The sequence below is a fragment of the Pongo pygmaeus genome, chromosome 12 (genome assembly GCF_028885625.2).
Source record: "Pongo pygmaeus isolate AG05252 chromosome 12, NHGRI_mPonPyg2-v2.0_pri, whole genome shotgun sequence".
Lineage (NCBI taxonomy): Eukaryota > Metazoa > Chordata > Mammalia > Primates > Hominidae > Pongo > Pongo pygmaeus.
The window spans coordinates 91,504,398-91,520,601 of NC_072385.2; the positions used below are offsets into that span (position 1 = coordinate 91,504,398).

The window sequence follows — 16,204 nt, forward strand, 5'->3', positions numbered from 1 at the left end:
TGACACTGAACTAACTATGATAGGGCAAATTTAATTCTCCTTTCCTCCACTACTGTATTCTCTCCAGACAGGCTCAGGAAGATCCATATACATGAGAGATCCAAGTAGTAATTCTCAAGTACAGAATATCTGGAATACTCTAGGGCAGCAGTCTACAACTTTTTGATACCAGGGACAGGTTTCGTGGAAGGCAATGTTTCCACAGCCTAGGGGCAGCAGGGGAAGGCTGGGATCATTCAAACACATTATACTTATTATGCACTTTATATTATTATTACTTTGTAATATATAATAAAATAATTATATGGCTCACTATAATGTAGAATCAGTGGGAGCCCTGAGCTTGTTTTCCTGCAACTAGATGGTCCCATCTGGAAGTGATGGAAAACAGTGACAAATCAGGCATCAGATTCTCATAAGGAGTGAGCAACCGAGATCCCTTGCATGCGCAGTTCCCAACAGGGTTTGCGTTCCTATGAAAATCTAATGCCACTGATCTGACAGGAGGCAAAGCGTAGGTGGTAATGAGAGTGATGAGGAGCGGCTGCAAATACAGATGAAGCTTTGCTCACTCACCCACTGCTCACCTCCTGCTGTGTGACCCAGTTCCTACCAGTCTGTGGCCCAGGGGCTTGGGGATCCCTGTTCTATGGCCCACTTCATTGCAGACTACACAAACTTCTAGGATCACCCCAGATCTGACTGAGACCCATAAATTAATCACAGGATCAATCCAATACCCTACGGATGTTCCAAAAGCGAGATGATCAGCACCCAGATCAAATTTCCCATGTCTTCCCCAAAGTAAATCTACATATTTAAAAGCAGATCAAATTCAGACCATTTTTGCTAGTGAGTTTGGTTATAACATTGGTTGACAGATCTGATATTTGGACATATCTTCTAAAAACTACAGTTCCAGCAATCAAACAATGTAGTTCAAATTACCTAACTACTCATTAAGACAATGAATATGTGGACACACAAACATGACCAAATGTAGTCCAGAAGCATATTTTAAGAATCTTCAGAAAGCACCTTTTTCATGGGTACAGTATTCCACAAAGAAAACTCTATGTTTAAGTCTGCATTATGTAAATAACATAATTCAAACATAGCAAAGCCTAAAAGACAAATATTAGGTTTCAAGTATCTAAAGTTACTAAATGAAAAACAGTAATCATCTGTCTCCACAGAGGGCCAAACAAGAAATGTACTGAATCTATAACATGAAGAATGTGGGTTATGTAAGAATTTTTTTTACAGCAAAGGTTAATTCTGGGAAGAACGAATCTTGACAATCAAGAATTGCTTTCTCTGAAAAAAAACTTATATAGAGACTCAACTGCCTTGATGGGTTAAGTATAATCCTGTTCAGTATAGGAGGACTGTATCCCTAAGATTACAATTTGTTTGTCTAGAGTTCAAAAAGAAGTTCCACTACAAAAACAAATAAAATTCATAGTAAATATATGTATCTCATAGCTCTTGAGCTTGACACCAAAGGTTTCTAATATGCTTAAATCTGCAGGTAAACTTTAAATAAAAAATTTACTTAGTCCAACTGTGAGAATATTAACTGTCAGAATATTGGTTAAAAAAATGAAAATTTACTTAACAAAAATGTTTTATTACAGTTGAAAATTATATATTTTTTTCTAAGTTCCTTGTTTGTTGCTTTTGCAGTTTCAAAGTCAACCAGGAACCAAGTAGATCTTTATTCCTTCCAACTACTTTGTTTCTCTGCCATTTCATCACTTTCAACTCTTACTTAAGGGTGTGAGTCAGAGGGGTGGAATAAACTTTGGATATAACCAATTTTAGACAATAAGCAGTATTTAATTTGGTTCAATAGCTTTCCTCCATTGCAAAGAAAGCAACTCAATTGTTGTGGCATGGTTAAAAATAGCAGTCCAGCCATTCAGTGAAATATCAAGCACTCATTGTTCGGCTATAATAATCTTTAAAATGTCACACATTCAAAACATGTTTTAATTACATACACTAGCAACAACTGTAGAGATATGAAATGGAAAAAGAACAGGTAACATATTAATAAGAGTAGCTGTACTCATACTAGGATTGTGGATGATTGTTTTTATAATTAAAAAAGAAATGGGCCAGGCCTGGTGGCTCACACCTGTAATCCCAGCACTTTGGGAGGCCAACATAGGTGGATCACGACATCAGGAGTTCAAGACCAGCCTGGCCAAGATGCTAAAACCCCGTCTCTACTAAAAACACAAAAATTAGCCAGGTGTGGTGGCACAAGCCTGTAATCTCAGCTACTCAGGAGGCTGAGGCAGGAGAATCGCTTGAACCCGGGCAGCAGAGGTTGCAGAGAGCCAAGATCACCACTGCACTCCAGCCTGGGGGACAGAGCAAGACTCCATCTCAAAAAAAAAGAAGTGGGCTGGGTGTGGTAGCTCACTCTTGTAATCCCAGCACTTTGGGAGGCCGAGGCAGGCAGATCACCTGAGGTCAGGAGTTCGAGACCAGCCTGACCAATATGGTGAAACCGTGTCTCTAATAAAAATACAAAAATTAGCCAGGCATGGTGTTGGGTGCCAGTAGTCTCAGCTACTTAGGAGGCTGAGACAGCAGAATTGCTTGAACCCGGAAGGTGGAGGTTGCAGTGAACCGAGATCGTGCCACTGCACTCTACCCTGGGTGACAGAGCTAGACTCCATCTCAAAAAAAAGAAAAAAAAAGATAAATGAGTTTCCCCTTTTCCTCCAAAGATCTTAGTGACATTATCAAGAGTAAGAGTTGTGGAAAACTAAACCAAAGTTTGGCTGGGTATGCGATAAGGCAGATTTAAAAGTTCTGAGGAAATAAGTTCTCAAAGGGAGAAGGTATAGCAATAAAGATTCTTTATATTTTCTAACCGTCCTTTAAGGTTTGGATTGGAAGAAAAAGTAATTTAAATCTGTATCTGAGTACCTGCAACTTACTTTTAAATTCACCAGAAAACAGGCTGATAACAGATAGATATATGGTAACCCAAGTATAGCAAAATGTTAATTACAGAGTCTAAGTGGCAGATATTTAGGTATTCACTGCAAAATTCTTTTTTTTTTTTTTTGCTTCTTAAACATTTTTTATAATAAAACAAAAAAAATCTGGTCTGAGGCCAACACACTTCAAGAGAAAATGAAATAAATTTGCAGAGTACCCTGGAAGCTTTTATAGGTACATAAAATATTAAAGTAGTTGGATTTTATGAAAATCAGCTTGGATTATAGGATTTGAATACCATTCTGTTAAAAAGTGGTTTTATGGCTGGGCATGGTGGCGCATGTCCGTAATCCCAGCACTTTGGGAGGCTGAGGCAGGCTTGATCCCAGGAGTTCAAGACCAGCCTGGGCAATATGGCAAAACCTCATCTCTACAAAAAATATAAAAGTTAGCCAGGCGTGGTGGTGTGCATCGGTAGTCCCAGCTACTTAGGGGGCTGCAGTGCAAGGATCACTTGAGACTGAGAGGTTGAAGCTCAGTGAGCCATAATCATGCCACTGCATTCCAACCTGGGTGACACAAAGAGGCCCTGTCTCAAAAAAAAGTTTTATATCTACCATGCAGAGTTATAGATCTTGTAGTACAGCTAGGCTCCACAGATGAACTCCCAATGAAACACGCCTACCAGTAGTCATGTTCTTATGTAGTTCTCTCCTTTGAATCTAGGCTGGCCTTGTGACTTGCTTTTTTGCCAACAGAAGTTGTATAACTTCCAAGACTAGATATGAATAAGTCTTGCAGAATCTAAGACTGTTTTCCTGGAATACTTTCTCCAGGAGAACTGAGCTGCCCTTTAAGAAGTCCAACTACTCTGAGCCACCATACCAGAAGCCACAGATACATACTTGGTTTGACAGTCCCAGCTAAGCCTAGCCTTCCAGCCATCCTGGCCAACGCACCAGACATGCAAAAGGTATGACCCTCCAGCTGCATATCACCATGTGACCTTAGTGGAAAAGAAGAATTGCTTAGCCAAGCCCTGCCCAAATTCCTGACCCACAATAATGCTGGATATAACAACAAAATTGTTGTTTTAAGCCACTAAGTTTTAGGTGTTTGTTTTTTTAACCAGAATAGATCAATAAGGGTATATTAATCACTAAATATTTAGCCCAAATCCTTCATTTTTAGCAATTCATTCATTTTCAATGAATTAAAAATGGGGAAAAAAACCCGCTGTAAACTCTAGGCTAAGTAGGTGAGGAAAACAAGGTAAAGGAAAAAGCTACATAGTTGGGAATAACTGCCTAGCCTATTCAAATATACAAACCCCTTACAATAAAAACTCAGGTAACCATCAAATAACAGTCCATTTTTTAAAACTATTACTTTTTTATACTTTGGATGATATTTATATGAGTAAATGTATTAGATATACATTTTTTCTATTTAAGTTCATACTGAATCTACTATCTGACATTTTGTCAGTGATCTGTGACTCCCGCCCAAACTGTTGTCTTAATAAAGAGTTAACAGAGAAATGACTGAATTTAAAACAGTAAAATGTTTTAAACTTCTACATTTTGGTTTTCATTGACATGTTAGGAAAAATTGGGGGATCACAAAACATATGTGTTACCCACCATTTACCATAATATTTGATATACACAATAAGACAAAGTTCTCTGACTACACACATAATAGGTACTCAGTAACTGTTGATGGAATTAATTTTAAAATCCTATACATTCAGCTTACAAATTATAACTGCATAAAAGAAACTTAAATTGATGTATCTAAACAACAGTCATCAATATCCTTAATTTTATACGTTTTAAGAAAACACAAAAGTACTTTCTAGCCAGTTGTAAAATATAAATGTAAACTGTTCTTGTATCTTTCCTAGACCTAAAAATTTAAAATATTAAATTATTGCCCTTATTTTTTCCATGCTATTAAAACCATTAGAAAATTATTCCTGTTTTCTAGTAAAGGAAGCAAGGCAAGATTCATATGGCTGCTGGGAAACAGAAAAAGGGAGACAATAGGCTAACAAAGTTGAAGCACACATCTGCAATCTGAATGCTTATTTAAACAGTAAATAAAAGTATGCAATGGAAAGATTCAACCACTAAATATTTTTAAACTACCAGAATTTCTTAACCCTAATGTAGTTCATTTTATCTTTTTGTTTCTTTATGGTTAGTCCAACAGGAGACTGGGTAAATGGACTATGATATAGTCATAAAACTCCACATAGCTATGGAAATGTAACTACACAAATCGTACAAACATAATACTGAGCAAAAGAAGCCAGACACAAGAAGCCATACTGTGTGATTCCAAAAACAGCCAAAACTAACCTATGGTGTTAGAAGTCAAGAGAGTGGTCATCCTTAGATGTGGGAGGGGGAGTAGTAGTAGTGACCAGAAGGCATCACCAAGGAGCTTCTGGGATTCTGGTAATGTTTTGTGATCTGTGTTTTATGTTATCATGAGTGTACTTTTTCTGCACGTTGAGTTAGACTTCAATTAAAAGTTTACATTTTTTAAAAGTGGGGGCAAAGCTGTAAGATTTTAACATTTTTACAACTGAAGCAGAGGTATTCCAATATTTCATTATTGATACTATGTTACACTAATATGCTCATTTGTTTGCAAAACCATGGCACAAATGATATAATTTTGGAAACTGCCTTAGAGATCACATAGGCCAAATGAGAATGCAAAAACTGGCTTCCAAGATTACATAACACAGGGCAGAGCCAGGACTGGAACATAGGTTTTCAGACTGTTAGTCAAGTGCTTTATTACTACACAATACTGCCAATTCCTCTTTCTCTAGTAGTTACTTTTAAAATATCCACAGGTATACTTTTATATTCTCATGCCCTACTCGATAAATGGTACTATGGTGCCCTGGAAGAAACACTGGAAAATGTGAAAAAGATATAGAAATGCATGAAGGGGACTATCTGCCTTACTGTAGCAGTGAATAATGTGGACACACAGTAAGTGTATCTGTGGGTGTCATGCCATTTTATCTGTTAATTGGATAGAAAAGAGATCTAAATTGAAAGAATTTTAGCAGCGACTAGCTGAGGAAGGGAAGGTTTTTTAAATGGTCTCAAACATTAACAAAATATTCTATTTCATGCAATGAAACATGTATTGCTAAAAAAAAAATCTACTGCCGAGTTTGCTTTTAATATATTTCCCGTCCTTCTCTTTAAAACACTGAAGGAATTAAGTAAAAATTTTTAAATGGCTATTAAAATATGGAAGTATAATATTTAATTCATTAAAGGTGATATTAAATATACACTAGTTCAAATTTCAAACAGCATGCATTGCTTTGAAAGTAAAATACAAAGTAAATTAGAAATTTTTCATTAGGAAATTAAAAACCATCAACAAAAACATTTTTATCTTAACAGATGATCAAAAAGTCTCCAAAACAGTTGAGCACCACAAGGCTTAAAGAAAGCCATTATACATATTTACATACAATTTGAAAGTGGGGATCAGGCACAGTAGCTCACACCTGTAATCCCAACACTTTAGAGGGCTGAGGCAGGCAGATCACCTGAGGTCAGGAGTTCAAGACCAGCCTGGTCAACATGGCAAAACCCCGTCTCTACTAAAAATATAAAAATTAGATGGGCGTGGTGGCACGAACCTGTAGTCCTAGCTACTTGGGAGGCTGAGGCACGAGAATCGTTTGAACCCAGGAGGTAGAGGTTGCAGTGAGCCAAAATTGCACCACTGCACTCCAACCTCGGCGACAGAGTGAAACTGTCTCAAAAAATAAAAAAAGAAAGAAAGAAAAAAAAAGAAAGTGGGTTATTTTGTGTCTGGGAAGAAAATACTACATTTGCTGCCAGGCTAAGTTTACATTACCCACCAAGACAAGGGGTAAATCTTACCCTACTTAGAACACTGGCAACACACTATGCGGTAACAGGAACAAAGTTACCCAACTTATATGTCACTGTTTCCATAAAGTATGAAACCTTCCGGGAAAGATAAAGTTTTCAACCTCTCTAACGACATTTTATCTGCAGGTTTAAAACATCCAAGTCCTTTCATAATTAGAACTGACCACTTTAGGCATATCACACTTGTTAACTACAAAGGGGACTAATCCACGGGTTCAGACAATTTCCAACTACTCCAGTTTACAGCAACACAAGATTCCACCCAAGCCAATTTCCTCAATCATTGTTCTGTAGATAATGTTCATTCAGTCTCTGATCAGAAATGACTTCGCCCCCTACCCAATATCCTACCTTCAGGATCTACTATGGGTTTAACCTCTAAGAAGTTCTTCCTTTTATTCTATTCAACACAGAACCCTTCCTTTCCTAAACTCATATAAGCCTCACACACATACCATTTTGTACTTAACACACAGGAGTATATGATTTTTTTTCAACCATGCTTACAGACCTAACAAAATCCAACTGTATGCCCCTTCATGACGGGAGACCATACTTCATACTTTTATATGTTCCACACTATCTACTGTGGTAGGTACACCAAGCACATTATAGGTATTTCAATCAATGTTAAAGCAAATACTAAAAAGAGTTATAGTTGCAAAGGAGACAGGATGCTCCAGTGAAGTGTGTAAGAGACAGAAGATTACATGGATCTTCTGATTACTTTGAGAAGAAAGTCTCAGTTTCTAATACCTCTCTAACATTTTGCTAATATTTAAACATAACCAATTTTTAAGGTAAACACAAGTATTTTCCATAAATTGATTTTCTATCTACTGAGTGGTATAAAAATTAATCTTAAAATAAATCTCTAAAAACTAAATTATTCTATAGTGCCAGAGAGTAAGGAAGTTCTCAAAAAAGTTTTTATTTTTAAAAAGGTGGGAGTATGTCAAAGGCATAGGAGCCAACCTATGGCCAAAGCTGGCCAACAATCTGAATAACAAAATAAATAAAATAGTATTGGATCTTAACCCAAAGTACAAAATATCCATGAGTCCATACTGAAATAAATAAATGACTGAAAAAATTATCTAAGGGAACAGAAGAATTCTAAATAAATGTAAATATACTGTCTTCAAGAAGTGAAGCATAATTCCACACCCACTTCTTAAGTGTGGGCTGTGCATAGTGACTTCCTTCCAAAGAGTACAGTACAGAAAGGGATTGGGAAAAGTAACTTTACAAAGGAGAAACCTAACAAACAGTACCTCAGTGAAGTGATCAAGGTCAACAACATCAATGATGTCATGTTGCTCACATATACTTCTTATGATGTGATGAGGATGGCGCTTTCCCTCTGTGGTCTTCCTCCCCAAAACATCAGACAAATTCCAAAAGAGGGACATTCTACAATATATCTGATATACCAATGCTGCTACAATATACCAATACTGCTCTTAAAACTGTCAAGGTATCAAAACCAAGAAAAACCTGAAAAAATGGTCATAGCCAAGAGCCTAAGGAGATACGACAACTGGATGGGACCCTGGAAGAGAAAACAGGCACTAGGTAAAAACTAAGTAAATCTTAATAAACTATGGATTTTAGTTAATACAATGTGTTATTGGGTTTTAAATTATAACATACCATACTAATATAAGATATTGATAATAAGGGAATTGGGGGGGTGTGGAAACTGTATGATCTACTTGATTTTTCTGCAAATGTAAAACTGTTCTAAATGAAGTCTATTGGTCTTTTTTTTTTTGGTTTTTTTTTTTTGAGACGGAGTTTTGCCCTTGTTGCCCAGGCTGGAGCGCAATGGCATGATCTTGGCTCCCTGCAATCTCCGCCTTCTGGGTTCAAGCAATTCTCCTGCCTCAGCCTCCCAAGCAGCTGGGATTATAGGCGCTCGCTGCTATGCCCGGCTAATTTTGTATTTTTAGTAGAGACTGGGTTTCTCCGTGTTGGTCAGGCTGGTCTTGAACTCCTGATCTCAGGTGATCCACCTACCTCAGCCTCCCAAAGTGCTGGGATTACAGGTGTGAGCCACCATGCCCGGCCAGTCTTATCAGTTTTTTAAAAGTCATTTTAAATAAAATTATTAAGTAAAATAGTAATAGTTTTAAGAGACTCGGAAAATCATGAAGGTAAGTACTCAGAAAACTAAAGTTTGAAAAACATTTATGAGGAAATCCTTTTTAATCAAAGGTCCAATCAAAGCTTCACCACCTACTAGTTACATTATCATTTCCTCATCTATAAAATGGAAAGAAGAATATGCCTACATTACAAGACTGCTGTGAGGATTAAATCAGATCATGAATATCTGTTTTAGAAACTGAAAAAGCCCTTCACAAATGATAATCAACATAAGAAGAAATACAACATATTATCTTGGAAAAAAGATGGGTATTGAAAGAAAGTTAAAGTACCCTTCTGCTTTGTGGTATTTGTATAAAAGGAAAAAACCAGAAAAGTGAACATAATTGTCTAAAAATTATTTCATGTTTTGAAACCATGTTTTTAGCTATGTAGGGCCTTGAGTTTCCAAATAACTGCTTTTAGTATCATATTAGTGATTTTTTAATATACTGTAATTTCTCATTCCTTTATAATTAGATCATAAAGATGCATTTTAAATACTTTATTTTAAAAAGGGAAGACTAAACTCTTGTGTCTAGCGATGGACTCTTAGGGGATAAAACCATAAGGAAATAGGAAGTGATTACTACAAAAGCTAGGAGTAGTAGACAATTTGGGAGGGAAGAGACTGTAAATGGGATGGGTACCTATAGGGACTTCTGAAGTGACTAACTTCTATTTCTTGTTCTAGATTGTGGTTACAAGGATGTCCATTTCATAATAATTTACCAAGATTTAAATTTGTTCTATGTGGCTTTCTGTGTCTGGAAAAAAAAAAAAAGCCAGACAGAACGAGACCCTGTCTTAAAAAAAATAAATAAAAGGAGTAGGCTTCCAGGCCGGGCGCGGTGGCTCACGCCTGTAATCCCAGCACTTTGGGAGGCCGAGGAGGGTGGATCATGAGGTCAGGAGTTCAAGACCAGCCTGGCCAAGAGGGTGAAACCCCGTCTCTACTAAAAACATAAAAAATTAGCTGGGTGCGGTGGCAGGTGCCTGTAATCCCAGCTACTTGGAGGCTGAGGCAGGAGAATCGCTTGAACTCAGAGGGCGGAGGTTGCAATGAGCCGAGATTGCACCATTGCACTCCAGCCTGGGCGACAGAGATTCTGTCTCAAAAAGAAAAGAAAAGAAAAAAAATAAAAGGAGCAGGTTTCCAAAATAAATCTATTGTAAAGAAAACATTTAACATAAAATAAAAATTTTTAAATATAAATTTTAGTTCTTTGATTATATATACAAAATCAGAACTTTAAAAAAATCTGGTTCTAAATGATGTAAGGCAAAATTACTCAGATTCAAAGTAGGTTTGAGAATGAAAATTTATCTCAAAATTTGAATACTCACTCTGCATCTACTCACCTTATGGCCATTGTCCTTTATTCAGAAGACATAAGACCTCCCTCCCAGAGTGGCCAGGAAGAATAAACGAATAAATGCAGAAACATGAGTTGAAAAGGTAGTAAACAAATGTAATTTGTACCTGTCCACCAAAGAAGAGATGAAATAGAAAGTGTGAGCTGCTATCACAAAGTAGGCTCTCGCATACTGATGTCCAACTTTCAGAGTGTCAATACTGTAGTGTACTCATATCCAAATACTGCCATTTTCAGGACTCTCAATTACCAATCTTCACTGCAACTTTTAAAGAAAAACTTCCTATAAATAAGATAATGTAACTATAGCTCAAATATGATTGTCTAAAACACAGAACAATTAGGAAATCAATTACTCATCAGTAAAGCAAAGGTGAATTCACATTTAATATTATAAATTCGCATTTTATATTATGCCAAACTCAGAGACAGGTCACTTATTTTTCAACTTCAACCAATCAGAACTGAGTCAAGACCAGAAAGTCAACAGAAAAAGACCCCAAAACAATCCAAACTAAAACCGTAAGTATAAAGACCACTTAGTTCAGGAAAGTTCCTCTGGCCCTCATAAGTTGCCTGTTAACTAAATTTATTAGAACTGGGTAGGAACCAAAATAATCTGGTTTTCCAATTAACAGCAAATAAAAAGCAACAAATTAAAAAGTGGTTCAGGTAGAGCTGCTAAGGTAAGCAAGAAACTGACAACTCATCCATCAATGAGAAAATCATATTTTTAAAAAGATACCAATAAGTGAAAAAGTATAAGGTCCTAGGTCATTCAGTGCAGTGGCAAACAACCCTAAGACACTTCAATTACCCTTACGGTACTACTTACATTCTTTAAATTACTTATGCGAAAACTAGTTATATCTAGTATTATATTAATATATACTTGGAGGTTGTATGTGTATACACAGATATGTTTCAGTAAAACATATACGTTTATACAAGTTTTGGTTGTATTTGAAAATTACTTTTCTAAAACTACAAATGATAACTGATAATATCAAATACAGGAGGTGTTATACATCCAACTTAAAAATAATTTTATTTTAGAACGTAACCAATAATCACACAGACATATTTTTACATAACTATATTGAAAAGTAATCTATTGCTACAGTGTACTGAACACGTATTCAGTGACAGATGCATTGTCTCATTTCATCTCACAAATCTATAAATATTAAATAGATCCCTATAAAACTGCCAATATGCAACTATTTTTGACCTACCAAAAGGTATTTAAATTATCTACAATTACAGATGTAGAAATTAGCTAAAGAGAGGTAACACCCAACATTATATGATCAACAAATGGTAGGGTCAGAATTTGAACCCAGGACTGTCTTGATTACTGTGTTATTCAAACTAACCAGCAATTATTGTACTTCACTGTGATGATTTAAATTTTACTATTTACCAAAAATAATATACATGATGCACTGAGAACACATCACTTATGTAGTATATGTGCCAAAAATGCATATCCTAAATCTGATCATGAAGAAATATCAGACAAAACCAAATTGAGAGACACCCTACAAAATAAATGGCTAGTAATCTTCAAAACTGTCCATGTCATAAAAGGAACAAAAAAGGCTCAGGAACAGTTCAGTTCCAGATTAAAGTAGGCAAGACGACTAGACATAAAACTAGGCATAAAAACTAAATGCAGACTGGGTGCAGTGCCCATGTCTATAATCCCAACACTTTGGGAGGTCAAGGCAGGAGGACTCTTGAGGCCAGGAGTTTGGGACCCGCCTGGGCAAGACAGTGAAATCCCATTTCTCCCCCAGAAATTCACAATTCAGCTGGATGCAGTGGAGTACACTTATAGTCCCAGCTACTTAGGAGGCTGAGGTGGGAGGATCACTTGAGCCCAGGAATTTGAGGCTATACTAAGCTACAATTATGCCACTGCACTCCATCATGGGTGACAGAGTAAGACCCTGTCTCTAAAAAATATATTAATTAAAACTAAAAACTAAATGTAATGCCTGATTCTGGATTGGACCAGAGCGGGGGAATGCTATATGGAACAAATCTGTGAAACTTGAATAAGGTCTACAGATTAAAAAATATTGTACAAACATTTACTTACTTTTATAAGAAATGTCACAAAGCAGAACAAGAGTAATTGTCAAATGAGTGATAAATGCAGTAAGTGCTAGAAATTCAGAGGCAAAAATGATCATGATTAGCAAGAGTGGTCCTAGGGAAAGAAAAAAAAATTGGGTCTTGAAATCTAAGCAGAAACTGACTAGGTAGAGGAGAGAAAGAAGAAAATTCCAAAGTGGCAGAATATTTGTGGATAAATGACCGAGTAATGGAAACTGACTATATAGTCTATTAACACAGGAGAGTAAAAATAAGACTAGAAAGGAAGGCTGGGGCCAAATTATGGAATTCTAACCCAAAGAAAATAGGATTTCATACCATAGGCTATATAGCCAACCACTAAATAATTCTGACATAGTATTGGTGTAACAAACAACTTATCCATTTCTGTCTAAAATCTAAGTTGATACTTCCTTAAACAAAAAACAACAACAACAAAAACCCTTTCCTTTTGCACTAACAGATCTTCCACTTCCTTCATTTAAGTGCCTACTGATTCAGGCCACACCGCACAGCTTCTAAGAGCAAACATTCATTGAGTGCTTAGTGTGAGTTAGGTAAGCCAGGGAAGCTGACTGAGGGCAGGGGCATTTAATTCAACACCATCTACACCTATTATTATTATTATTATTGGGCAAGCTGAAATTAGTTTACTTTTAGAGTATATTTCTTTTCCCTACCAAATATAAAAATGTCAACTTTTGCTGATAAACTTCACTATGTGTAAGGACAGATTATTTGATTAGTGTTGATTTGTCAACACGAAGTTTTCATTAAGCATTTTAATTCAGAATCATATCAGTGATCACATCGGGAAGTGTTTTTTGTTGCACATAAGCCAGCTTATACTAAAATTCTACAAGGTCAAGTTTATAAATGTCAAATTGTAATCTAAGAGGCAAACTTTGTAAAGTCTGCATGAATCATCTTTGTTGCGAACCCTTCATTTTATTTCCAATAAATTTTTCTCTTAATAAAAGAATCAAATTACCTCAACACCTAATATACAAAAAGACCTCGAATCAAAGTTCTTTGGATGATTATAGAACAAAATGGCAATGTATTGCAAATGATTAAGAGGTGAATATTTATGATTTCTAAAACCATATGATATAGTAATAGGAAGAACTGTAATATTAAAGGGACCCCATAATCTTAGCATTCATGAATATCTGATGCAAAGAACATTTACACAGATTAATTACTAACTTGTAACTCTACCTACCTAACTAGGTTAACTAGTTAACTAGGTCTAACTCTACCTGTAACAGTTTTTCTTTATTCTGAAAAACTGTTAGAAGAATCATCCATTTCTATGTATCCTAGTAGGGAGAAAAAAACAAATACAGCAAGCCATTCAGTAGTCGTTGGCACACTACCGCCCACAAGCCAAATCTGATCCCATCAGCATCCCTTAGTTGTATGGTAAGAGAACTAAGAATGATTTTTTACATTTTTAAACAGCTGAAAAACAAATTCAAGGAACAACAGCTATTCGAGACCCATAAACATTACATGAAATTCAGTGTTCATAAATAAAAGTTTCTTAGAACATAGCCCCGGCACATTCTTTTGGGTACTGTCAATGGCTATTTTACAAAAACAGCAGAGAGGAATAGTTCCAATGGAGATGTGTGGCCCACAAAGCCTAAAATATTTATTATCTGGCCCTTTCCAGAAAAAGTTTGCCAGCCCCTGCCATAAACCACAGCAGACAAGAGATTAAGCTGTAGGTACTGAAATCAGACCAACCTGGGTTCAAAACCTGTCTTTGCCACTAACTGCTTATATAGCTTGTCGAAAGTCATCTAATGGTTCTAAAACTAAAACTTCTAATTTTTTTTAAAGAAAGATAGGCCAGGTATGGTGGCTTATACCTGTAATTACAGCACTTTGGGAGGCCAAAGCAGGAGGATCACTTAAGCCCAGGAGTTTGAGACCAGCCTGGGCAACAAAGTGAGACCCATCTCTATTAAAAAATTTAAAAATTAGCCCGGTGTAGTGGCATGTGCCTGTAGTCCTAGCTATTCGGAGGGCTGAGGTGGGAGGATCCCTTGAATCCAGGAGTTCAAGGTGCAGTGCACTATGATTGTGTCACTGCACCCTAGCCTGGGCAAAAGGGCGAGACTCCATCTCTTCGGGGGAAAAAGAAAGATAACAGTATTGTATAAAGGAGTAAATACAGAGTGCTTAGCACTATACCTTATAGTAAGCACTATATTTTCATTATTATTACCACTATAGTTACTATAGTTACAGGGGACTCTTTCCCTATCAAACTGTTGAGGTCCAGGCCTTTTTGTGCCTATACATGTGGCATAAAAGTATATTATCAATTAATCCTTTCTGGTTTTTTTTCCCTCTTTATGTTCAGGCAACTGCAATTCACACCAAAACATGGGCGGGGAGGGAACTTCTGCAAAAAAAAAAAAAAAGGGTGGCTATAAAGTCTGAAAAAATAAGTATATAAACGGCTGTTAATATTAATCTGTGATTCCAGACTAGCCATCTTGTATAACTGCTTCCACAGGTAATGATGCCGTCCACTGTACTACAAATAAAATCTATATAAAGTTCATGTGAACTTTGTTATATTAATAACTTTAATTACAGCTATGTCAATATACTTTGCTTAAAAATGACAAACCAAATTTATTCAAGTTCAGAAAAACTCTATCATAGTGTATTCAACATGGATTCAAAATGTTTTTATTTCAGATTCTCTGATAAACAAAAAAGGGCTACCACAGATAGAAAGATAAACTATTTCTACTGGACCATGAGGGGAAAAAACCAACCTTACCTTCATATACTTATGGAAAATGTTACGTTAAGTTTTCTTTTAACTGGTAAATAATAGTTATATGTATTTATGGGACACAATGTAATGTTTCAATATATGCATACATTATAGAATGGCCAAATCAGGCCAACTAATATATCCACCAAACCTCAGATACTTACTTTTTTATGGTGAGAACATTTAAAATCCACTATTTTATTCTATTTTGAAATATGTAATATATTCTTCTTCTTCTTATTATTATTATTAGAGTTAGGGTCCCACTCTGTCACCCAGGCTGGAGTACAGTGGTACAATCATGGCTCAATGCAGCTCAAACTTCTGGGCTCAAGGAATCCTCAGGCCTCAGCCTCCTAAAGCAGCTAGGACTACAGGCATTCACCACCACACCAGGCTAATTTTTTTATTTTTTGTAGAGATGGGGTCCTGCTACATTGCCCAGGTGTGATGGTTAATGCTGAGTGTCAACTTGATTGGATTGAAGGGTGTTGCCAAAGGAGATTAACATTTGAGTCAATGGATTGGGAAACGCAGACCTACCCTCAATCGGGGTGGGCACAATCTAATCAGCTGCCAGCACAGCCAGAATAAAAGCAGGCAGAAGAACATGGAAAGACTAGACTGATGTAGTCTTCTGGCCTCCATCTTTCTCCTGTGCTGGATGCTGCCTGCCCTCAAACATCAGACTCCAAGTTCTTCAGCTTTGGGACTCAGACTGGCTTCCTTGCTCCTCAGTGTGCAGATGGCCTATTGTGAAACCTCACTTTGTAATGTTAGTCAAGACTCCTTAATAAACTGCCTTTTATATATACATGTATCCCGTTAGTTCTGTCCCTCTAGAGAACACTGACTAATACACC

The 16,204-nt window shown here is 36.5% G+C and overlaps 1 protein-coding gene across 5 annotated transcripts in view; it reads right to left on the minus strand.

Annotated features, from left to right (window-relative positions):
- Nucleotides 1–16,204, minus strand: part of EML4 (EMAP like 4) — a 162,741-nt gene that overhangs the window by 113,708 nt on the left and 32,829 nt on the right. Inside the window, exon 2 of one of the 5 annotated variants that reach the window (XM_063648783.1) lies at nt 10,407–10,527. The exons of the other annotated variants lie outside the window; for them this stretch is intronic. The gene's annotated coding sequence lies outside the window, so the exon portion shown is untranslated. The remainder of the gene's footprint in view (nt 1–10,406; nt 10,528–16,204) is intronic. 5 annotated transcript variants of the gene reach the window in all.